The sequence below is a fragment of the Haliotis rubra genome, unplaced genomic scaffold, assembly GCF_003918875.1.
Source record: "Haliotis rubra isolate DU_JTF1 unplaced genomic scaffold, ASM391887v1 Scf335, whole genome shotgun sequence".
In the NCBI taxonomy this organism is placed as follows: Eukaryota; Metazoa; Mollusca; class Gastropoda; order Lepetellida; family Haliotidae; genus Haliotis; species Haliotis rubra.
The window spans coordinates 442,105-468,868 of record NW_025767008.1 but is presented as its reverse complement, the minus strand read 5'-3'; the positions used below and the strand labels follow the sequence as shown (position 1 = coordinate 468,868).

The 26,764-nt window shown below is 39.0% G+C and overlaps 1 pseudogene; it reads right to left on the bottom strand.

Moving 5' to 3' along the window:
• LOC124284359 overlaps nucleotides 1-25,135 on the bottom strand; it is a 115,430-nt pseudogene extending 90,295 nt beyond the window's left edge.
• Nucleotides 25,136-26,764: the final 1,629 nt, after the last annotated feature.

The following is a 26,764-nucleotide window of genomic DNA, read 5'->3' as shown; positions in this document are numbered from 1 at the left end:
GAGTAAAGGTTTGTGAAACAAGAACCATAACCAAGGAGAACCCAGCATTCGAGCTTCAGGAAATCAGCCGTACATATCTGCTCCGCGACCTACGACGCCTGACTCAGTTTCATCATTTGTGTGTACCTTCCCAGTAAATGTTTCTTTTCCATCAACATTTCAGAATCAAACTCTCCAGAAGGTCACTGGATGCTTTAATAGGATCCACATCAATAGAGCGTTGACTGACTGACTGACTGAGTTTGGTTTTACGCCGCTTTTAGCAATATTCCAGCAATATCACGGCGGGGGACACCAGAAATGGGCTTCACTCATTGTACCCATTTGGGGATTCGAACCCGGGTCTTCAGCGTGACGAGCCAACGCTTTAACCACTAGACTACCCCACCGCCCCCAATAGAGCGTTGACATTTTAAAGGCAGTCCCCAGTAGATTTGTTGGTGTAACTCGTGGATTTATTAACATTATATACTATCCAAAAAAAAAAGGAAATGCTTCAACCTACCAGTTGAAAGTGTGCAGCAAAGAGCGTGCACCGTCTGGCTAAAAAAGTCCAGATTATTTTCGGTAATCCAATTACCATTCTTCTGTTATCAGGCGCCTGATCACGATATCACGGCTTACAGCTCGTTACAACCAAACAGCCATAACAAATTATCGTCCCCGTACAGACAGACCTCGAGTCACCACTGTAGCCCAATATCGGTACATCCAGGTACTGCATTTGAGTGATCGTACTGCCACGAGTGAGAGCACAGCAGCCAGGGTGCCTGGACTTCGGAGGATATCCGGTCAAGCTGTATTGAACAGGTTGAGAGAGATTGGACTGAGAGCCAGGAGACCGGACGTCGGGAACGTGCTACGTCGTCTCCATGGCGCTCAGCATCTCCGTTATATAAAATTGTCCACTTGGTTGTATAGACATTACCTTCTTCTAAACTGATGCAACAAACCATGTACTAAAGTCTATTTATGGACGAGTTATACATGTTTGAAAATATTCGCAACACCTTCGCAACAGATTTCGGGGTTATGCGTTTCTTTTTTGGATAGTATATTAGAAAGTGGTTTTGACACAGACTATATGTAAAATTTAAGGAATATTCCAGCAATGGCCCAGCATCAGACAGGGGCATTAAGCCCTTTAACTCGTGTAAGGAGTCGGAGACTGGTGTCACTAGAATAAGCTTTACCAATAGTTACACAACATTCCCTCTCTTTGACGAGAGCGTCTTTACTAGGATTCGTTCACGCCGCCATAGTGGGAGTATTGCTGAGTCCGGCGTTAAACAACTAACCAACCAACCAGTTGTTCTTGGACGAACAGGGCCGTATCTAGATTTGTTCCAGGTCCAATCCAGCTGAAGTGTGTGTAACTGTTTGTTGCTCGTTAGTTATGCCTGTAATCTCACTAAAGCCTGACACAAACGCAAATGTTTCACAAGAGGAGCAAAATACCATTCAGTCGTCCATTAATATAAGGCTGGAAAGGCGAGAGATCGCTGATCGAGGAAATTACGTGTAGAACATGGAAACAAGTCAGGGGGTCGCAGTAAATTGACAACCTTGCCCATTAATGACCGGGCAGTTGATCTGCAAACAAATACTTCCAATAATGCAGTGAGTTGATTGGGGAAAATGCAAACACCGTAAACTTATAGCCCATGTTCGAATTCACTCATTAAACTATAGAACGTTCAGTGAATCTTTTGGATAATAACATATTTCCGTGATCATGACGTGTAACTGTCACAATGATCATAGCCCTTTTTGCGGGAAGGCCGAGCAACCATGGGCGAAAGGCACGTTAATTAAACAGTACAGGAAATTTCCTTTCACATGAGATCGCCACGAAAGCTTTTCAATGTCCTGTTAAAGATTAAGAAATGGTAAAAACAAACGCATCCTGCATCAATTCTACATTTCACAATTATAAATGGATTAAGCATTTCTCGTTCTTGCTGGTCCCTTTTGGATAATAATGTCTATATTTGTTTTTTTTCAAATTGAGATTATGCCTATTTCTTGGGAAAACGATTCTGTCCGATTCTAAGTGGAATGTCGTCCTGTATAAAACTTCAAAGATGAAAATATATTAAAAGGCTTCCAACTAAGCAAGTTCACTTGTCATTGGGCAAACTCGTGGAAGAAAACTCGCTGCATTGTATTCAACTATTGATCAGATACACGCTTAAACGCAAGAAAGACAGTCAACAACGTTGAAGGCGTAAGATATATCGACTGGTTCCCCTGCATTAATCCAACAACATCCTACTAGGAATTTGGGAAACAGGAACGTATCCTGCAGCGCAGGTGAGGTGAGGTGAGGTGAGGTGAAATTGGGTTTAACGTCGTGCTTGAGAATATTTCGCTCATATGACGACGTGCGTGCATGTGTATGTGTGGCTGCTTGTACTAGCCCAGACTGAAGCTGGTTTTATAGTGCTAGCCCACTGAGATACCATGCCGCAGTGAAGCATGACTACCCCACTCAGACTGACTCCAAGCCGACCAGTCCTTGTTGTATCCATTAATGCCGATCGCCAGGCAGGGACCAACACATACTATACTTTAACGTCGTTCTTAAGAATATTTCGCTCATATGAGAACGTGCATGCGAGTGTATGTGTGGCTGCTTGTACTAGCCCAAACTTAAGCTGGTTTTATAGTTACCATGCCGCAGTTAAGAATGAATACCCAACTCAGACGCATTGTACTGACTCCGAGCCGACCAGTCCTTGTTGTACCCTTGTTGACAAACAAGTACAGAGACCAACAAGTACCATATTTTATCGTCTTCTGGGCGGACGCTCTAACCACTACACCACGGAGGCGGTGGTACACACAGGTAACACATGTCAATAACGTTGTGGGGCCGTTGGGGCAGCCTAGTAGATTAAGCTTTTGCTCGTCACGTAGAAGACCCAGGTCTGATTCTCCACATGGGTACAATGTGTGAAGCCCATTTCTGGTGTCTTCTATCTTGATATTGCTGGAATATTGCTACCATACTCACTCACTAACTAAAGTTTTAAAGCGTAACTTCAAAACATGCAAGGGATTTGCATTAAACGGAATCCTTGTCAAATGTGTGCATATCTTCAATCTGATTTGCACACAACACGTTGACTGTTTTGCGAAAGCGCTGGCACAAGTCATCCCCATGCTCCATATACATGTCAGCTCGTTAATCTAATCTCACCTTCATAAGCCTTAACTGCCGGTTGCGATTATGCACGTGGGAGAGTGAGTGATGTTAAAGGCATGTTCTCTGCCTTTCAACCAAGAGAACGTACTTGTACACATGACACTTGGTGGGTGTGATGCAGGAGAAAATAAAACATCTGCAACAGTCGTAAACGTTTGACACATTGGTGAGTCCCTCGAGCACTGCATGATCTTCACATCCAGGGAACGAATGACGGACCCTCAGAACCTTGCTCCTCTGATGCTTATAATGGATGGAACTTCTACTTGATTACACGGCTTTGTTAAAGTAAGGAGAAAAAAGTTACTGTGCCTTTCCATTCAAACGTAAGAAGATCGGAAAATTGAAATCAATTGTAGACGGTGTGAAATCTGTGGAAAATAATGAATCACTCAACTCAAGTAAACTGCTCGTGTTTTTATAATTACTAGCAAGGATAAAATGAAAATAGCAGGGGGATGCCATTTGGTTTTGTAGGAATTCAAGAAGATTCACAACCTGCAAAGTAAATGTGTTATTCTATGTGATAATTAGTACAGATTTAAGCACATTTCAGTTGACTCTGTTGAGGACTTAAAAACGGACACACAAACCTCTCCACGCCGATATTCAAGACGTTAACAGCGCGCATGTTGTACCTCAAATGTTTCATACCACGTCTATTCCAGATAAGAGAGTAAAAGTAATGCTTTGATAGAGCATGCAATATAGATGTAAATGACTGATCCACGTGTGACCGTGTGATTTCCAGTGAGACGGTTTGTGTTAGTTACCATGTATGATCAAGACATGACTTTGTATGCCATGTGTGCATGTGAAGAAACTACTTGTATGTGTATGTACACTTTCACTGAATATCAGATCCGTCTTCAAATTTGAAAGAACAGTAATATCAGCCTTGGGCTACATGGATTTGTTTGCATTTGAACTGGAGATGTGCAGTCGACGCATTTATTACCTCGATAGGAAGACTGCCATATTGTACAGACAGTGTTTTCTTTCCCCTTCAACACATCGGAAGAATAAAGGGCACAGGCGATGAATGTTTTCTCATTTGCACAATATTAAGACAAGCATATATGCAACTCATTCTTTTTGGTCTGGACTAATTGCATGGAGTTTGGGTGAGTTGTTCCTCCCCACCCAAGGAACAGCAAGGAGTCTTTCTTTCTTTCTTCTATGGCATATTTGAAATTAGCTTTAACCAATATAACATGATATTGTCATTCCAGTTTGCTTTTGAGAAGCAACAGATGTTCGATTTGCAATACTTTACAGGAATGGTCTGCTTGGAACAATAGTAAATTACCCTCAACTGTCTGAGATTTAAATGATTAAAGACTCACTTTTAGAAGATGTGACTAGTGTTATTTACTGCTCGAGTCTTCCCACTCAGATTGCCATTTTATTACGCATTACCCTTTTCTGTACATCCTCTGCATGCTGTACACATATATTTCAGGATTAAGTATTAATTGGTTTAACAATAAAGCAATTCAAAGTCATCATCCCAGCAGTATTCCAGCAACAGCGAGGCAGATCGTATCAATGTTAGGATTCTTAACCGACCCTCGATGTGACGATTTTTATCACACTGTTTTTCTAAGAAGGAAACTGCGGAAACTTTAATTCTGTCGGAGGAAAATAATTTAGTTTAAGCAGACTACAGGCGCAGTTACATGTATAAAGCATTCTGAAAAATGCTAAATCTCCTTCAAAGCCTACTTAAACTGAATAAAAGTGACATCGAATACACCAGTAAGAAAAAAAGTTAAGGAGACGTCACGCTGGACGAGTGATCGATGAACACTCTAAGCAGAAGAGATCGTTACATCACAGCACTGCATTTTTATTCCCCTTCTCAGTTTTATCTGTTAATCAGAACTGACTGGCCGACAGTCGTCCATGATTCATCGAACTTACAACAGAAAATCACATGGTCGTTAATTGTTAAAAAAGTGAACGATAACAATGATGTTTCGACCTGACTTTGAAAACAGTTTTGGTAATACTTTGACATCAGAACAACTCGACTGGTTGTCAGCAAGCATTAATGTTCTTATCATTTGTAATAGTTCTTTCTATTTCAGTCCTTATCATTTGTAATAGTTCTTTCTATTTCAGATGATGTAAAAGGTAGCCTTTTTTACAGAAAGGGTGATAATAGTATGACAAGACACATGACAAAGTGTCCTGTTTGTCTGTTTACGGGACTAAGCTATATATATGAATGCCCAGGCATAAAGAACTTATGCACACTAATGACGCACAGTGATCTTACGAAAGGTTTGATCTGTTCTGCTACAGCTATCTTCAGTCGGCCTCAAATACTGATTACTTGAGTAATTCCGTCCATTCCTGCTTTAATCACACATTTATGCATTACACACTGACGGAGGACGTGCCCAGGACCTTACGCTCAAACATTCAGGACTGAATAATACCTGAATACACAATAGCTTTTAGGGAGTAGTCATTATAAAGGACGTTATTTTTGTGAAATACAGTTTCTGAGTAATGAACATGTTCTGTTATGGGGACGAACACGTGGAATTATCGAATCGCCAGCAAACCCAGCCAGTTATACACCCACTAAGTCATCTAATCTTTTTTATGTTATTTCCCCAAAGGTAAGGTTGTACAGTATGATTACATCATATGGCATAACAATGTACACAAAAACATAAAAAGGTCATCTAATCTTCCATAGAATGGAAGACCTACAATTACTAGTGTAGATTCCATACTGCATGTAAAACTCTGACATACACATTTTCAGTATATGTCCAGTAGTAAGTAAACCAATAACTTCGAAGGGGGTTAAAGTAGTGTAAAGTTATTGTCATGCTTAGAGGGTACATCAGTCCCGGAACATTTAAAGTGAATTTAAACTTACCACATTTTAAATGTAGAATTTCTGTTATTTTAAATTTAGGCTAAATTTCCTACAATCGCCAGTGGCTGAAGGGATGGTGTAAATCCAGCTAGGGTCCATGCAGGTAGCAAAGAAACTGTAAGTCCCCATGGTCCCTAGTATGGTGACCTACCTACAGTTGCTGGTGACCTCTAGCCCGTTTTTATATATTGTATTGTTCATGAAATTTGTTTAATTTTACAGTTACATGCTAGTTTTAATTCTCTATCTGTGATAATCTATTTTTTTTACTGTCCTTCGTCGACAGGTTTTTATGATTTGACGTAAATTATTGCGACTTTGTTTATTATTCAAATCCTCGTCACGATATGGCTGCAATATTGCCAATGTGACGGTAAATTTTAACTCACTCACTCAGGTATAAGTAAACAATACATTTTAATAAGAGACCAAATCTAACGAGTGTCATTTGGGGTCACACTTTAATTTGAAAATTACAAATACAAGTACTTTTATATGTTGAGTTCCATCAAGGATTCGAAGCAATACTGTCAGCGATGGAACCACTTATCCACCTAGGTTTCCATCAAATCCAAGTCTGACAAGTGGTATTCGCGTCACTCTATGTACTCCACTGTCAAATGTACAGTGACACGACCTGCATGTCCAAATGCTGTGAATACATAATACATTTTAGAAAGTGATAACGAATGTAGTTTTGAATGAAGCTTTCACAAACTAGAACTGGTATTGGTTGAGGTCGAACCCAAATCCAAACTACCAGAGTGAGTTTGGATCGCTGACAATGTGTGACTCACTCTGACACTGTGAGTTCAAGTCTAGGATTCGTTAAATGAATAAAATCGGTTCACATTTATGTTCAAATGATTACCGTAATGGTTTATACAATATAGCAATATTCTGTCTGGTGTTGTCATTACCATTACTGTTCACTAATATTGTACTTACTGCTATTAATCAGCTTCTGAGGAATGCTCACATTCAAAGTTTGGTAAGAATATTTATCTCTTTAGAATCAAATGGCATTCTCGGATAGTTTAAGGTACATTAAGGTACAGTTATTACGTTTCTATGTTAACGATTACTTGCCCAGTCTTTTCTTGAACTAATGTAAAAGTGAAATGCCGGAATTTTGATCACATAGTCTGTCTGTCATTTACTTTAATGGAAATGTTATATCACGTGTTATTAATGAATGGAGAACTGTCACAAATGTTTCTGTGTAACGTTTACACTGAGTAGTATTCAAATATAACAAACCTTGCTGTTCAGGTCACGCTAAGTGTCCTACCTTCTACACAGGTTCACCAAGATAGTTCTTTACTTATACCACACACTTTCTTCTGAAAATATTATCCCAGAGGTTTTCAGAATACAAATGTTATGGACTTTGTTGATATATGGTCTCTGCCTCGATAAATGGACCACATTCTAGGTGAGCAGGCTTTTACTGTGTGCTACAGCAAGACGTAATCATTTGGTGTAGGATCTGTCATGACTTAGATTTGAAGTGCCTGAACACTGGTCATAGAGTTACGAGAACAGGCAGAAAATTGTGAAGCAGATTGCTTTTTTATTGAAAACCGCAAAATCACCATTACCCCATATACCCCAAATAATATCCCACCTTGCATCCTGACCCCAAACTTGGGAATACAATTTTAACAGTGTTCTTCCTGAAATGTGACCTGACATCTATATACAAAAGTCACACACTAATATCAAATGTGTATTTCGCATTATTAAGAAAGAAGAAGTGTATAAATTATGTGGGCGGTGGGGTAGCCTAATGGTTAAAGCGTTGGCTCGTCACGCCGAAGACCCGGGTTCGAATCCCCACATGGGTACAATGTGTGAAGCCCATTTCTGGTGTCCCCCGCCGTGATGTTGCTGGAATATTGCTAAAAGCGGCGTAAAACCAAAATCAGTCAGTCAGTCAGTATTGATTATGTTTGATTCCGATTGAGACGAGCCATCAACAGCATCTTTATCCATCAATATCAAATTAGCACTGTGTCGTAATAATGACAGTGGCAGCTAAAAGCACCGTTCTTAAATTATAGTTATCATTATTATAATATGTGGCATTTGTATGCTTATGACTTGTGTGAAGACTTGCAGTGTTAGGCTCAGAATACAATGCAGCTCTCTTCCAGGATTAGAAAAACATGTCACATGAAGCTTATGTTTTACATTAGCTATTTGCATTTGTCTGAATGTCTATCAAAGTTGTCTTTTTGGTACACCCGAGTATTTTACTTGAGGAAAGCTACAAATCAATTGTGATATGTGTGGTAGTGTAACATATGGATATTTATTACCCACGTGGTCAACGTATGGGTAGTTGCATACTAATCTCGTACGTCACACGAGTTTCGTATCGCGTTGACCTGTGTCGTAACGACTTGACCTGAGATTCTAACGATTTGATTGGATAACCGATGACCTCTCAATTAGGTCACATTCTGACGTTACTAACAAACACGTGAATTCATTCATTATACAACTTAAAATGCATTGTGGGAATGTAAACATTGCGAACGTTGCCGTGTCGCTGTTTAATTGTGAGTCGAACTGAGACATTATATCCGTCGAAAAACATAAACGCAATGTTTCCACCAGTGATGTTAGCCGAATGAAGCAACTGCAAACCAAGAAACGGGGTGCTACAGAGTAGTCTACTGTAAGAGGCTGTACGAGGCATCGTGACGTCGGTTACCAAGGCAGTGACGTCATTACAGTGTGACGTCATGCAAATATTGTACTACAGTACAAAAATTCTTCCGCAACCTCTTTATGAAACCGGTTTCGGTTTGAAGCCGTAAAAATAACAAAACATTCGCTTTTTTGCCAATTTAATGTATGTAAGACGTGGGTAATAAATAAAATACCACACTCGGTCTCATTACATACGAATTAAACGAAACTCGTGACCTTCCTATGTTATCCGACCTCGCTTTCGCTCGGTCAGATACCATAGGAAGGACACTCGTTTCGTATAATGCGTATGTAATGAGACCTCGTGTAGTATTCTCTATATACTTCTCACAAAGTCCGTGTACTGATTAACGATGACAGAAAGGTATTATGGTTGAAGCTAAATATTTCCCCTTCTCGGCAGGAGCATTATCATGTCTCTTGAGGTTACAATATCACTATCAAGTATGATCACGCTGTCGGGAATCGCGGATTAACTGTCAAACGTGTTTTTCGCCTGGGATTCTCTTGTCCCAGTATCTAGAGTTTCTTTTTGCAAATGCATTTTAAACGTTTTTGAAGATATCTGAAAACGGTTTATGCCCATGTGATTCCCCAGATCAGATAGTGACTTTATACCGATTACTCGTTAGCCTTAACAGCTTGTGGGTGCGCGATGACGATTTATCGATCGAAAATGTAAACGTATCATTTATGCTTCTTTACGGCGATAAATAGTACCATATGTCCCTCGGATTGAAAAAAAATGAAATTGAAACTAATGCTGAATGCACTGTCTCGAACAATTGGCAAGACTTTATTCAACTCAATAAATGACTTCCGTGTGTGTCAATTTCATTTGTCCAGGTGCATTAGAGTAATTTCGTCGCTGGCATTTGACATGAAGACAAAACTTCTACTTCACAAGCATTTCTACTGTGTTACGACGTTACAAGTGGGGAAAAACGTGGGAAGTCTACTTGTCTCTGATGTTTATCAACTGAAACAACTTGATGAAACCCTCTCATTCGAGTGTAGTAAATGTAAATGTGTTCACAACAGTATAACGTCTATAACAACTGACATAACCATTTAACTCAATAAAGACGGGACGTCTACCTCGCAAGTTGATGACACGGAAACGTCTTTCTACTCACGGAAGGAGGAGCTGTCAAAGATACATGTCTCTGATCATTATCAGTTTGATGAAATCCACTGAGATGAGTATAGGGTTGTCAAACAAGAGCATTAACCAAGGAGAACCAAGCACTCGAGCTTAAGGAAATACGGTGTTCTTTGACGATCAGGGCCGTAACTAGATTTGTTCTAGGTCCAATCCAGCTGAACTGTATGGTACCGTTATTCAACGGTGTTGTTTTAGTCATACCATTAATCTCATGAAAGGCTGGAACAAACTCAACTGTTTACAGAACACAAACAGCTTGAATAGCTTGAAGCAAAATATCATTCAGTCGTCCATTAATAAACGACACTGTATACCCCAGATAACAGGCCTTCTAATCAAAGAAATAAACTTGTATCTCTGTCAACAGCTGGTGAGTTGCTCAGTAGTTTGATAGCTGTTACCGGAAATTTCAAACACTATTCGGGACATGTACGAAATCACTCATTAATGTACACAGAATTCAACATAGGGAGCCAATTATTTGGATATTGATGTATTTCCGGGGCGATGACGTGCAGGTTACAATAGTTAAAACAATCAGGTTGTTTTGGTGAATGATACATTGTACAGAAAACTTCAGTAACCAGGAACATTTATTTCAAACAGGACATGAAACCAATGCAAGTGAAACCGTCACTGAAGCGAGTCATTCTTCTTACATCCAAGAAAGAAAAGGAAACACTTCCTTTATCTCTTCAATGTGAAACTTAACGCTAAATGAGCTAATTTTAATATCTTCTTGTACAGCCTAACACTTTGTAATTTAATAGTATCCATCTCTTTCTCCTATTAAATTAGGATTGATATTCTGTTCTATTCTAATTCCAATTCATTCCGGCATAACACTTCAAAGAAACGAATATATTAAAAGGCTTCCCCTTTTTCAGTTCACCTCTCATGGCGCAGCCTCGTGGAAAAAACACGCTGCATTAGCTAGTAATCTGTACACGGTCAAAAGCAACGAATCCGTTTCACAAGAGATATCTCCCGAGTCCCCTGTATTGTCCTGAATTATGAACATACCAGGTGTGTGCGAAAAGGTGAGGTAGGAACTGTCGCATATATGACACGTGTCATAAACACATGCATAGTCCAGCAAATCATCGGAAATCAGGACACATAATTTGGAATTGCGACAGACTTATTTTAAAATTCGCAAACATTGTCAACAGGTCCTACACATGACATACAGCTAGTTTCACGAACGCGCCAACTGACCCGAGACACGAGCTGTCCAGTGTATTGATTTCGATGGATTCCGTACCTCTCACGACAAGACAAGGATATGCCTACGAGATCATGGAAGCAAATTCGAACGGTTACCTAAAAATACATCATCAGATCCTTTATGAATTTCGAGGATAAATCTGTATGGGTATAATTATTAGAATATCAATTGCATTCGCATGTCGTGATAGCCAGAGCGACACGTGATCACTCACATGCCATGACACAGCTATCATGTGTTAGACAGTAAATAGTTAAGTTGGCTGCAGACCAGAAATGATACACCATATGCTTCTTATGTGACCTTTAACCACTGCTCCTTGATAGGGTGAAGGTCCTTCGCGCAGAGTAATGTAGAAGTTATCTGCTCATTGAACATGCTCTGGGAACATCTAAGACGAGTGTATAATTATGTCGTGATACCCCTGATGTGGGATTAGTTGGGGCTCAGTGTGGCTGAGAGGTCTCCTGAGATTAAAGTAATAACATCATTTCCCCGGGAGCGAAACGGTCATGCGCATTTGCCTGGTATTACGTTTTATCGGCACTGCCTCTATCGATGTACACATGGTTCGCCAATACATTATCTAGTCAGAGATCTACACAAGTTGAGATTGAATGTACGTTATACAGAAATATGCACGATGCACTTGAGTTTGAACCCCCGATTGACCTTTACTATTTTACTATATGAGCAGACACACAAACACACACAAATGTGGAGGGGAAGGTAGGGTAGCCTAGTGGTTAAGGTGCTCGCTCGTCACACCGTTGATCCGGATTCTATTTCCCACATAGGTGCAAGAATATTGTTAAAAGCGGCGTAAAACTATACTCACTCACTCATCCATGATCATTAACCTCTTTTTTCACACAGTAAAACACAAGGTTAAGTTCAATTGTAAATGTATGCACTTTTCAACGGTCTAAAATATGTGACATGGGTGCATTCAGAGTATTCAGTTAAGACGAGTAGTGAATTTGTCTTAATTCACTCTTAAGGAAAATGAAATTTACCTTACACTGTAAAACATTCAGATAGTGATTGACTTCAGTGTTACGATGCTTTTAAGTACACATCTCTTACATTGAACGTGTTAGTTCCATGTTGGAAGAAGTGTGAATGACGGATTTATGTCTCAGGTCCATGCAGATCCAACAGGTACATTGTGCTGCCAAAGCGAAGACCACGAGTAAGAAGAACCCGGGAAGCAAGGTACATGGACCAAGCCAGCTATCTGCGCTGAAAGATGTTCGACATCAGCAAACTTCAGGTTCTAAAACGGATCAATATGTAATTATGTATTTTGACCTTCCCACTGCACTTGATGCTACTATTCCAACATTCCATCGGTGATATTCAAGATATTATCAAATTGAGATAAAGACAGCCATCTATATGTAGAGACATCTCAAGGATTTATTGGAGATCGGCATGTGTTTAACCTATGGCGATTATAAAGGTTATAATGTTATTTTTATATAAATATTTCAACCAATTGAAGCAAAAAGTTATCCGAAATTAATTGTAGTTCCTGGGTAAATCAAAACAAAATACTAATGATGTTATAGCTTTCCCTTCTCCAAGACGATGCTGATTGCTTCAGCACGACAGACATTTGAACTGCTCAGAGAAGATGATATTTTGAAGTTAATCCCCTCTGGGTTTCTGTGATGTTTGACTTGTAAATAATGTAGACTTGTACAGGGTTCTGGGTGAATTAATGAACTAAGTTAGCTAATTTAAATGCGTCAAGTTAATGCAGGATGATTTGCATGGGCAACGGTTTATGCTATGGAACTATTCCAGCAATAACTATGTTACCAGCAGTTATGGACAAGGTTTACTCAAATGGGCGATCGAACCCCTTGTTGTAGCCAACGAACGCTTTAGCCGTTAGCATGCTATCATTTCGTGTTTTTGATGATCGCCTCTGTATTTTACACTAGTTTTATACGCTGTGGCTCAGTACATGTCATCATCACTTAGGGTTCTTCATTGTTTCAAGATTTGGAATGGCATATACATCACATATACGCCTAGGGGAGAGGCTGTATTGAGGCTAACGCCGGGTGAAGGATCAATCATACACTCTGAACGGTTCTGTTCCTCTGAATACAATAGCTGACATTTATAAATTCTCTCCCATGTGGTATTAACCGTTGATCAATTATTTTCAATTTGACTCCTGTTTCGACAGATATTTCTCACGGATGTAGACAGTGTTTTTTCAATTGTCATTATTTTCATTTAACATAGACATAAGGTAGAATTGCTCTTTATGAAATAAGAGGCGTTACAGTAGCGCATGGATTAAAGCGTTTGTGCGGCACGCAGAAGGCCGAGTTCTATTACCGACATGGGTATAATTTGTGAAGATCATTTTTTGGTATCCCCAGTCCAGATATTGCTAATGGTTTTATTTTGTATCACATTGTGTTAGGATTCAGTCGAATCAGTAGGCGGTGGCGTGCGTTTTTATTATGACTCAGTGACGTTTAACTTATTATTTCAGCATTTAAATAAACAAGTAACAACATTGATTTGAAAACATAAAGTCACGGAAATGAAGTTGGTTTTGATAGGTATCACGGGAACTGACAAACAATGTTCCATAAACGTATGACTCAAGCCCGAACTCATTCATGAAGCGACACAACTTAGGACCTATGTTGGGGGATAAACTGCAACAGTTACGACAGCCATAACCCTGGGCACCTTTTGTGCTTGATGAAAATAATCACTTTCTAAAGGCAACTGGAGATCGCTGCATGAATGAAAACATTCCATACCAGATTGTTGCGACTGATTATGACAAGATGGGTTCTGATGAAATTTGATATCGAACACCTCATGTACGGAAATACAGCAACACACCTTTATGATGAACAGACGATGGCAAACGCTTCCTTATGGAAAATGTCACTTCAAAAAAATATTACTTGAATTGTATTTCATTTTTGCCTTACCATGTGAAAAATCGTTCCTTTTCAAAGTGTATTTTTTCCTGCGTAACTCTTGAAGGAAAACAACATACACCAAGAACCCTCCCTTTCATCAATTCACTCAGTCTCCTGCTCCAGGCTTGTACTGTACATGACAGTAGATTCTACTTCATATTTAATCAATACATAGAGAAAAAGTGATAAATCTATTTTCATAACAAAAGCTGCTAAAAGAGCAACTTATTGTTGAAATCAGACGATGTCAGAAGTATGGATGTATGAATCATTATCAAACGATGTTCGCAAAATAGTACAGGATTTCACTGACATTCCTGTACTATCAAACCGTTACCATGTCAGTTGTATTGACAACATAGCTTTATTTGTAAACCGACTCAGAATTCATTCTCGTGATTCATGTCCCTTTCCTGAAAAGATCTTAATCATCCAATAACGTGGTATCCGTCCAAGTCTCATGTAATTTCCTTCTATAAATATTTATTGTCACAGGAAGACCATCCCTTGTTCGGGTGAAGTTGGATGGTGTCCATGACTGATAATATTGAGCCAGGGAACAGGAAAATAAAGTGGTAAAATTCAAAACAACGATAATGTAGGACGAGTGTTTTGGGGAGGTTTTTTTTCTATGTCTTGTATTGTTTATTTTGTTGCTTGACGCACTACACGATATCCCTGCTACATTAATCAGACCTGGATTAGACAGTCCAGTGATTCACACCAAATGCAATTATGATATGATGAAGTGAATGAGTGAGTCTAGATTTATGCCGCACTCGGCAATATGACAGCTATGTGTCAGTGGTTTGTAATGGAGTCAGAACAAGACAATCCGGTGATCAACAGCATGAGCATCGATCTATATAATTGAGATACGATGACATGTGTCAACCAAGTCAGCGAGCCTGACCACGCGATCCCGTAAGTTATTTACAGACCGCCACCATATAGCTGGAATATTGCTGAGTGTGGAGTACATCTCAACACACTCACTCACTGTAAGAAGTCTTTGCAAAACACTTCCTTCGCTTTTTGGAAAGCAATCCAAAAGCACCAGGTGTGAACTTTCTTTTGTAGGTCAGTTTTTTTTGCTAATGTACTAATTCTAGAACATGACGGTCTAGTATTCTATTGAATTGGAAAAAAAATAACATGGTGAATAATGCGATGAAGCACACATCCTGCATCATGTATGGCTATGTCATTCGTTTACAGCCTACGGAAATATACATAATTGCATATTACTAGTTGTCTACAAATGGTAAGGTGAGGGTATTACATGCACCATTACCAGAATCTGACAATGACGTACATTGTCCGTAGCCAGGAAGACGTATCCATTGTTGGTTGCCATCACGCTTCCCGTGCTTCATGGTAGCAAAAGTGATGTAAGTCTGATCTTCCTTCAGTTGTTGGCGATCTATAGCCCATTTTTACATTGTATTGTCCAAAAATATTTTTTCTACTTTTAAAGATATATGCTAACTAGTTTTACCTCATTTGTGATGACCTAGTAATTTTACTGTCCTTCGCTCACAGGGTTTTATATATTATATGTATGTATTATGAATTTAGAACTAGTTACGATATGGCTGAAATATTGCCGATGTGACTTTAAACCTTAACTCACTCACTCACTCACTCACTCACGTGCTTCATCCATCAAGTTTAAATAGGATTAAAGTTGTTCCTTATGAAGTTTTTCGCATCCGGGCTCTAGAATAAAGTGGAAAAATCGGAGTCTGGACCAGAACATTCAGTGATAGATATTTTGAGGTGCAGGCATTAACATCAACGAACCTGATTGAACCTTTAGTCGTATTGCCACAAGGATTGATTGCCACAAGGACTGATTGGCACAATGAGTGATTGCCACAAGGATGGATTGCCACAGGGATTGATTGCCACAAGGATTCATTGCATTTTGTAATTTTACTGAGCAGCTTTAGCAGCAACAATTTTCAAAAAATCCTATCAACAAACACACAGTGCAAAGCCTCACAGGAAAAGTGAATAAATATTTAAAAAGTAGGTATTGTCTTGAATTAGGCAACGACGTCACTGAATATGTCCTATTCGTGTGACGTCAAGAATTGATATAATTGGTGAAACAAATTTTCAATTGCAAAACAATGAGCAAACGTATGGAGATTACGCCCTTTCGGAAATATGTTTTGGCCAAATAGCAATTCCGTTTTCAAACACTGAGTGATACTGATCATCCACATAAAACATAAACATTATCCCTCGTTAATCAATTCCGTAGCAGCAGTCATTCTTTCTCAGAGAATTTAAATGCACATTTGGAAATGCAAATTATGATTTAAAATAACCAATTATGTGAAATGACATCATCTTTTTAAGATGCTATAATCAGATACCACAAAAAATGTAATACATGTATTGTCGAAATTAAATGTGTTGTGAGCACATGCAAAATCAGAAACTTTGCGACCTCTGTCTGTAATTTCGCTTCGTGAATGCGATAGACTGCTTTCGGTTGGTTCAAAACGACTCCCCGTGTAAATGTTATTCATTGTCTCAGCCTTCATCAACACCAACATGACTGAAGAAAATGACATTATTTTCAAATAAATGATTATACTGGTTTGCAGGTTGGTAGGTACGTTAGTTAGGTAGGTAGATAGGGGATCTATGAAATTCTCGTCACCGGAGAGAGAGAGTGAGATGTATCGTCATCCAACGTTTAATATGAACTGGATGAGCAGTAATGCAGTGTCACGTTATGTCTTGCACAATTGTGGATGATTTTGTTCAAATAAAAAATCACGGTTTGTGCTGACAAAGCAAAGTTTTCCCAGCTAGTCAATATGCAATTAAAGAAATCCAGAGCAGCTGAAGATTTTTCTGTGCTAATATACAGGGGGCTTATGCAAATTAAGATAAAAGACAATCTGAAGAACAGCCTCCTTGAATCACGAAGTGAGGGACCTTTGGCATTAACACTTATGAATCAGTCACTTGAAGGAACATGCGATAAGGAGAATAAAAAACAGAGAAGCCATCTCACAAATCTTTGAAATGTCACATTTGAGCTGCACCGTAAACTGCTGTTCTGTCAGAATGACCCAGAATATGCAAATGTTATAGTCATTGTAGGTAGGTAGGCAGCAAATATTATGGTCATTATAGGTAGGTAGGTAGGTAGTTAGCAAATAGTATAGTCATTGTAGGTATGTAGGAAGGTAGGTAGGTAGGTAGGTAGGTAGGAAGGTAGGTAGGTAGGTAGGTAGGTAGGTAGGTAGGTAGGTAGGTAGGTAGGTATGAAACCTTGTTCCCTGATATATTTTCTCACCTGGGTTATTTAACGAAACATTATCCTCTCAGGTTTACTACATAAGATTAGATTAGACGAATGATGTCGTGTATTCTGTTTACAGACATGTTTTTAGTTTTGATGGTAAGATTCTAACAGAGTTGAAGACGATGGAATAGAATGATGAAAATATCAATAATCGAATGATTCCACTTTAAATGCCTATTGCTTTGCATATGGGATTGAAGATAGCTTTCTCATTAACACACATACTACAGTCTCAAGCGAGGAGTCCAAGGGATGTATAGTTCATGATGTATCTTATGGCTGTCACATATTACCACCACCTTGTCAAATCCCCTGGCAGTAAACCAATGATACCATTATGCTGAATATTGTGACCAAGTGATCAAAACGAATTGAAGTAAAAATATGGTAAAAAAATTGTAATTTTGTTTTATTTCCGATACAATTCGCTATTTTGACTTAACCAACAACTTGCTTACACTTGGCTTGTCTTTGCCTGTGTTTCTGTATGGATAAGTTTATTGTGTCAGGTGCTTGTCACTATTTTGCGAACATCGTTTGATAATGATCCATACATCCATACTTCTGACATCGTCTGGTTTCAACAATAAGTTGCTCTTTTAGCAGCTTTTGTTATGAAAATTGATTTATCACCTTTTCTGTATGTATTGATTACAACTAAAGTAGAATCTACTGTCATGTACAGTACAAAACTGGAGCATGAAACTGGGTGAATTGATGACAGAGACGTTTCCTGATGTATATTGGTCTTTTTCCCTTTGAAGTTTTGAGCAGGAAAAATACACTTTGAAAAGGAAACAAGATGTTTTACACGGTAAGGCATAACTGAAATACAATTCAAGTAATATTTGTGAAGTGACATTTTCCATAAGGAAGCGTTTGCCATCGTGTGTTCTTCATAAACGTGTGTGTTGCTGTGTTTCCGTACATGAGGTGTTCGATATCAAACTTCTTCAGAACCCATCTTGTCATAATCAGTCGTAACAATCTGGTATGGAATGTTTCCATTCATGCAACGATCTCCAGTTGCCTTTAGAAAGTGATTATTTTCATCAAGCACAAAAGGTACCCAGGGTTATGGCTGTCGTAACTGTTGCAGGTTATCCCCAACATAGGTCCTAAGTTGTGTTGCTTCAAGAATGAGTTCGGACATGAGCCATACGTTTGTGAACATTGTTTGTCAGTTCCCGTGATATTTATCAAAACCAACTTCATTTCCGTGACTTTATGTTTTCAAATCAATGTTGTTACGTGTTTATTTAATGCTGGAATAATAAGTTAAGCATCATAGAGTCAGTTAATAAATGCGCACGCCACCGCCTACATATTTGACTGAATCCTAACACAATGTAATACAAAATATAACCATGAGCAATAATCACACAATATCACTCCTGGGGATACCAAAAATGATTTTCACACATTATACCAATGGCGGTAATAGAACCCGGGCCTTCTGCGCAAACGCTTTAATCCGTGGGCTACTCTACCGCCACCTATTTCACAAAGAGCAATTCTACCTTATCTCTACGTTAAATAAATGAAAAAATGACAATTGACAAAACACTGTCTACATCCGTGAGAAATCTCTGTCGAAACAGGAGTCAAATTGAAAATAATTGATCAACGGTTAATAAATGAGAGAGAGTTTATAAATGTCAACTTGTGTTAACAGAGGAACAGAACCGTTCAGAGTGTATGATTGATCCTTCACCAGGCGTTGACCTCAATACATTCTCTCCCCTAGGTGTATATCTGATGTATATGCCATTCCAAATCTTGAAACGATCAAGAACCCTAAGTGATGATGACATGTACTGAGCCACAGATTATAAAACTAGTGTAAAATACAGAGGTGGTCATCAAGAACACGAAATGATAGCATGCTAACGGCTAAAGCGTTCGCTCGCTGCAACGAGGGGGGTTCGACCGCCCATTTCAGTTAAACTTGTAGAGTCCCTGTCTGCTGGTAACATAGTTATTGCTGGAATAGTTCCATAACATAAACCGTTGCCCATGCAAATCATCCTGCAATAACTTGACGCATTTACATTAGCTAAACTTAGTTCGTTTAATCTTCCAGAATCCTGCACATGTCTACATCCTAGACAAGTCAAACATCACAGAAACCCATTAACTTCAAAATATCCACTTCATCTGATGTCTATCGTGTTAAAGCAATCAGCATCCCCCTGGAGAAGGGAATGCTATAGCATCATTAGTATTTTGCTTTAATTTACGGAGGAAAGACTGTAGTGCATTTCGAATAATATTCTCATTTTTGCTTCCATTGTTTTTTGGACAGAAAAGAACTTATTAACCTTTTGTTATCGCCATAGTTTAAACACATGCCGATCTCCAATAAATCCTTGAGATGTCTCTACATATACATGGCTGTGTTTATCTCAATTTGATAATATCTTGAATATCACTGATGGAATGTTGAATTAGTAGCATCAAGTAGAGTGTGAAGGTCAAAATACCTAATTACATGTTGAACCGTTTTAGAACCTGAAGATTGCTGATGTGGAACATCTCTAAACACAGATAAGTGGCTAAGTCCAGTTATCCTGCTTCCAGGGTTGTTCTTACTGGTGGTCTTCGCTTTGGCAATGTGCCTGTTGGATCTGTATGGACCTGAGCCTTAAATCATTGACACTTCTTCCAACATGGAAGTGAAAAGTCCAATGTAAGACTTGTGTACTTCAAAGCATCGTTACACTAAAGTCAATCACTATCTGAATGTTTTACAGTGTAAGATAAATATCACTTTCCTTGTCTAGAAAAAAATATTTTATTCTGACAAATGTATTTCCGCCGGACTGTTGTCACATAATACAGTCTTCAGTCCGGGATAAGCTGATCTTCAGCATCCAGTGTGTGTTGTAAGAGGAGAGAACGGGCAAAGTCATTCAATCCAATCAAAAATTGTCAGAATTGCTAAAATTTGCTGATCTTACTTGCGTTGATTTGAGAGTCTAGTCCAGACAACCGTTGTGAAATTTGGCTTTATAGGATGCTAAATATTTTGCCTCAGTCTGCTGTTTCTGGAACTTCTGTTTGTTCTAACTGAAACAGGTTTACTACGACAAGTACTTTAATATAGCACGTTACTTCGTGATATAATAACCCTGATCTCCTTTATTTTTGTAGTTTTATAATCTTTCACCAATAACCGGATGACAAATGGAAAGGTCAAGGCACTGTTGTCTTAATGGCTGTTCACAACTTTACTTAAACATAGATTCATAATTTTAAAATGTATCCATTTAAAACTGGATAAATAATAATATGGTAACCCCTCTTCAGGCAAACAGTCACTTTAATCTAAGATTATGCACTTGATACATGAGTAACCATAAAAATGGTTTTTATGGCACCAATCGACCATTTTGCAAATCATGGAACGAGTCATTGCCAAGTACACAACACCTGTCAGTATCAGGTATGGGATCCACAAGATGCAGTGACATACTGAAACCTAGGGTCCATGCTTACACTAAGTTTAGATACTTAACCATATTTGACCCCACATCATAGTTTTCTGTTGAATCCCTGATTTGATCCTTAGCAAAGTGTGAATAGTATAATCGAGTCTGGGCCAGACAATCCAGTTGTTACAAAGGGGTGCATTATGTTTTGGAGTAGTGTGGGGAAAAGCAGACCGATACCAGGTTCCTGTCATCGTACCACTTTTCCCTATACTACTTTTCGGGTTGTTTTTTTACTTATCCCAAACCTCTCACATTTGTACGAAGTCACGACGCTTTTACGTTGAAAAGGACTGTCAGTGTTAAATGAGGGAAGAACACAGGAAAAATCACACTTGCATTTACTTCCACGCAGCACGACCTCAGGTCCACAACTGTATTTTTAGTTTCTTTGTAAACCGACTCACAATTCATTCTCGTGATTCATGTCGCTTTCCTGAAAAGATCTTAATCATCCAATAACATGGTATCCGTCCAAGTCTTTTGTAATTTCCATCTATAAATATATATTGTCATGAGAAGACCATCCCTTGTTCGGGTGAAGTTGGATGGTGTCCATGACTGATAATATTTGGCCAGGGAACAGGAAAATAAAGTGGTAAAGTTCAAAACAACGATAATGTAGGACGAGTATTTGGGAGTAGTTTTTTCTGTCTTGTATTGTTTATTTTGTTGCTTGACGCACTACACGGTATCCCTGCTACATTAATCAGACCTGGATTAGACAGTCTAGTGATTCACACCAAACGCAATTAGGGTATGATGACGTAGGTGAGTGAGTCTAGATTTATGTCGCACTCGGCAATATCCCAGCTATGTGGCAGTTGTCTGTAATCGAGTCTGGACCAGACAATCCGGTGATCAACAGCATGAACATCGATCTATATAATTGAGATACGATGACATGTGCCAACCAAGTCAGCGAGCCGGACCATCCGATCCCGTTAGACGCCTCTTACGACAAGCATGGGGTTGATGAAGACCAATTTTAATGTAGGTATCCCCATCTCGAGTTTAGGGGACTCTGGTATGATTGGGGCCCTGGAGGCACAGCTCAGACATGAAAAGAATAATAAACAAACAAAAACATTAAAGTCCCCAGAAACTGATTCAGCATTTCGTTCCTTCTACATTACTCTACGCAAACGACCTTCTCCCCATCAAGAAGCAGTGGTTAAAGGCCACATAAGAAGCATATGCTGTATCATCACTGGTCTGCAGCCATCTTAACAATTTACTGTCTGACATACGATCGTTGTGTCATGGCATGTGAGTGATCACGTGTAGCTCTGGCGATCACGACATGCGAATGCAATTGATATTCTAACAATTATACCCATACAGATTTATCCTCGAAATTCATAAAGGATCAATGATGTATTTTTAGGTAACCGTTTGAATTTGCTTCCATGATCTCGTAGGCATATCCTTGTCCTGTCGTGAGAGGTACGGAATCCATCGAAGTCAATACACTGGACAGCTCGTGTCTCGGGTCAGTTGGCGCGTTCGTGAAACTAGCTGTATGTCATGTTTAGGACCTGTTGACAATGTTTGCGAATTTTAAAATAAGTCTGTCGCAATTCCAAATTATGTGTCGTGATTTCCGATGATTTGCTGGACTATGCATGTGTTTATGAAACGTGTCATATATGCGACAGTTCCTACCTCACCTTTTCGCGCACACCTGGTATGTTCATAATTCAGGACAATACAGGGGACTCGGGAGATATCTCTTATGAAACGGATTCGTTGCTTTTGGCCGTGTACAGATTACTAGCTAATGCAGCGTGTTTTGTTCCATGAGGCTGCGCCATGAGAGGTGAACTGAAAAAGGGGAAGCCTTTTAATATATTCGTTTCTTTGAAGTGTTATGCCGGAATAAATTGGAATTAGAATAGAACAGAATATCAATCCTAATTTAATAGGAGAAAGAGATGGATACTATTAAATTACAAAGTGTTGGGCTGTACAAGAAGATATTAAAATTAGCTCATTTAGCGTTAAGTTTCACATTGAAGAGATAAAGGAAGTGTTTCCTTTTCTTTTCTTGGATGTAAGAAGAATGACTCGCTTCAGTGACGGTTTCATTTGCATTTGTTTCCTGTCCTGTTTGAAATAAATGTTCCTGGTTACTGAAGTTTTCTGTACAAGGTATCATTCACCAAAACAACCTGATTGTTTTAACTATTGTAACCTGCACGTCTTCGCCCCGGAAATACATCAATATCCAAATATTTGGCTCCCTTTGTTGAATTCTGTGTACATTAATGTGTGAATTCGTACATGTCCCGAATAGTGTTTGCAATTTCCGGTAACAGCTATCAAACTACTGAGCACCTCACCGGCTGTTGACAGAGATACAAGTTTATTTCTTTGATTAGAAGGCCTGTTATCTGGGTTATACAGTGTCGTCTATTAATGGACGACTGAATGATATTTTGCTTCAAGCTATTCAATTTGTTTGTGTTCTGTAAACAGTTGAGTTTGTTCCAGCCTTTCATGAGATTAATGGTATGACTAAAACAACACCGTTGAATAACGGTACCATACAGTTCAGCTGGATTGGACCTAGAACAAATCTAGTTACGGCCCTGATCGTCAAAGAACACCGTATTTCCTTAAGCTCGAGTGCTTGGTTCTCCTTGGTTAATGCTCTTGTTTGACAACCCTATACTCATCTCAGTGGATTTCATCAAACTGATAATGATCAGAGACATGTATCTTTGACAGCTTCTCCTTCCTTTGAGTAGAATTCGTTTCCACTGACTGACTGAGTTTGGTTTTACGCCGCTTTTAGCAATATTCCAGCAACATCACGGCGGGGACACCAGAAATGGGCTTAACACATTGTACCCTTGTGGGGATTCGAACCCGGGTCTTCGGCGTGACGACCAACGCTTTAACCACTAGGCTACCCACCGCCCGAATTCGTTTCCATGTTGATCAACTTGCGAGGTAGACGTTCCGTCTTTATTGATTTGAATGGTTATGTCAGCTGTTATAGACGTTCTACTGTTGTGAACACATTTACATTTACTACACTCGAATGAGAGCGTTTCATCAAATTGTTTCAGCACATTGATAAACGTCAGAGGCAAGTTGAAATCGCTCGTTTGTTCCCACTTGTAAAGTCGTAACAAGGTAGAAATGCTTGTAAAGTAGACGTTTTGTCTTCATGTTAAATGCCAGCGACAAAATGACTCTAATACACCTGGACCTATTAAATTGACACACACGGAAGTCATTTATTTAGTTGAGTAAAGTCATGCCAATAGTTCTAGACAGGGCAACTGTGAAGCACATTCATCTTTCTACCATGACTTCAGTAAACTATGGATTGTGATTGGTTAATTAAAGTCATTCAGAGGTATATAATCACGTTATACAGGTCTCTGACTTTCCGTGCGCAATTATACATGGTTTACGGTAATGCACTATTTTTGTCTGCCCACCAACATGGCGGACACCAAACAACCTACCGATGCATCGATAAATTACGGCGATTGTGCTGTCGGAAATTACACATAGGTTTTAAAGATGGATTTAGCGAAGACGGGCTCGACTCACTACTTGCGTAAATCACAGCAATAGGTGTTTATACATACAAAGTATTTCGAAAGCATGGAAACAAATATTCAGTCGAACAAGATCAAAACATCGTCTGCTTTCCGAATAAAAAATCAGCAAGAACAAGTATGTTTACGTTGATTCTATGTTATGTCAGAATAGATCCAGCAATAGACTGCTACATAATTTCCGTGTTAAATTTATTATCAGCTTTCGTCAACGATATCGCCACTGATCTTGATCCGGTATCGGAGGATGCATTAACATCGAACGCCGAAGAAATTTTTATGCCTTCCGTCCACATAAATAAACAGTTGGGTTATCGACTCAAACAAAATGATATTTTGAAATTTGTACTGTTTCAAATTTAGCGGTAGTAATTACAGAATCTGCAAACCGTTCTGTTTAGCCCAACATATTTTTTTCTAAAAGTATAATATCGTTGAAAAAGTTATTTAGCTTAGTCATGATCCCTCTTATCCATTACACTGTTTGATCTAAAGTAGTCTATTTATGTATAATTAATTACCTTACCGAGTTTATTCCAGAAGTACACCCTCATGTCCTGTTCCATCCTTTCGGAAATATCACCACAAATCTGGCTCTTTGTCAACAGCCTCGCGAACATGCCAGCGAATCCGATTCAATTCGAATTCACTACACTTTGAAGCCACTAGGTCACAAAACACTTTCCAAAATGTGAGAAATAATATCCGTAGAATCGAATTGAGCACAAAGTGCACACATGAGTGTGTAAGGGTCACCACAGCTGTCGTACGCAGACGTAGAGGTGCGTGAAATCGTCAAGTTGACAGGGCGCAAAATTCAACAGTATCTAAATTCGGTACAACACGGACTTCTCGTTACAGCAAAAGCGCCTCTACTCTTAAATTTTGTACAAGTACCAGTAATTAGATATCAAAGGCTATCTCAGTCATACAATCAGGGTTAACCTTGCGCAAACTGTCAGAGGCTCATCTGTCGCATCTTTCCAAATTTGCACGTAAATGTAAACATAGACTTCCGAGAAAAGGTCAAGGCCATGAGGTTGCTGCCATTATTCTGGTGGGGAAAGGGTCTACGGTGGAATTTTCAAATGTGAACCAAGCTTTTTAAACTTATTTGATATATGTTTTCCAACTGATCAGTTATTGACCGGTGATTAATGCATTGAAAAAACAAAACGTGATTTGTTATTACTGAATCTGGAGTTTGTTAGTTATTGACGGTCTGCCACCAATCACTCCGTTTCGGGCGATGCTACTTGAATTTGGAATGTGAGGCCGCTTCACGTATTGACTCATAACCAAAGAAAGAGTTCCACCTGAAATTGTTCATAAAATAGTCATGGTAGAATGGAGATAAACCTACTGTGTTGGAAAATCAGAGGTATATATAATTTAGTTTGAATGTCAAGTTTTTCAATCCGGGGACATATGGCACTATTTATCGCAGTAAAGAAGCATGGATGGTACGTTTACATTTTCGATCGATAAATCGTCATCGTGCACCCACAAGCTGTTAAGGCCAACGAGTAATCGGTATAAAGTCGTTATCTGATCTGGGGAATCACATGGGCATAAACTGTTTTCAGATATCTGCAAAAATGTTTATGTAGATATTGGGACAAGAGAATCCAGGCGAAAACCATGTTTGACATTTAATCCGCGATTCCTGACAGCATGATCCTACTTGATAGTGATATTGTTACCTCAAGAGACATGATAATGCTCCTGCCGAGAAGGGGAAATATTTAGCTTTAACCATAACACCTTTCTGTCATCGTTAATCAGTACACGGACATTGTGAGAAGTATATATCCATATGTTCCACTACCACACATATCACAATTGATTTGTAGCTTTCCTCAAGTAAAATACTCGAGTGTACCAAAAAGACAACTTTGATAGACATTCAGACAAATGCAAACAGCTAATGTACAACGTAAGCTTCATATGACATGTTTTTCCAATCCTTGATATAACTGCATTGTATTCTGTGGCGACTGTTTGTGAACAGAGCCTAACGCTGCAAGTCTTCACACAAGTCATAAGCATACAAATGCCACATAATTTTATTATAATAATGATAACTATATTTTAAGAACGGTGCTTCTAGTTGCCACTGTCATTATTACGACACAGTGTTCATTTGATATTGATGGGTACAGATGCTGTTGATGGCTCGTCTCATTCGGAATCAA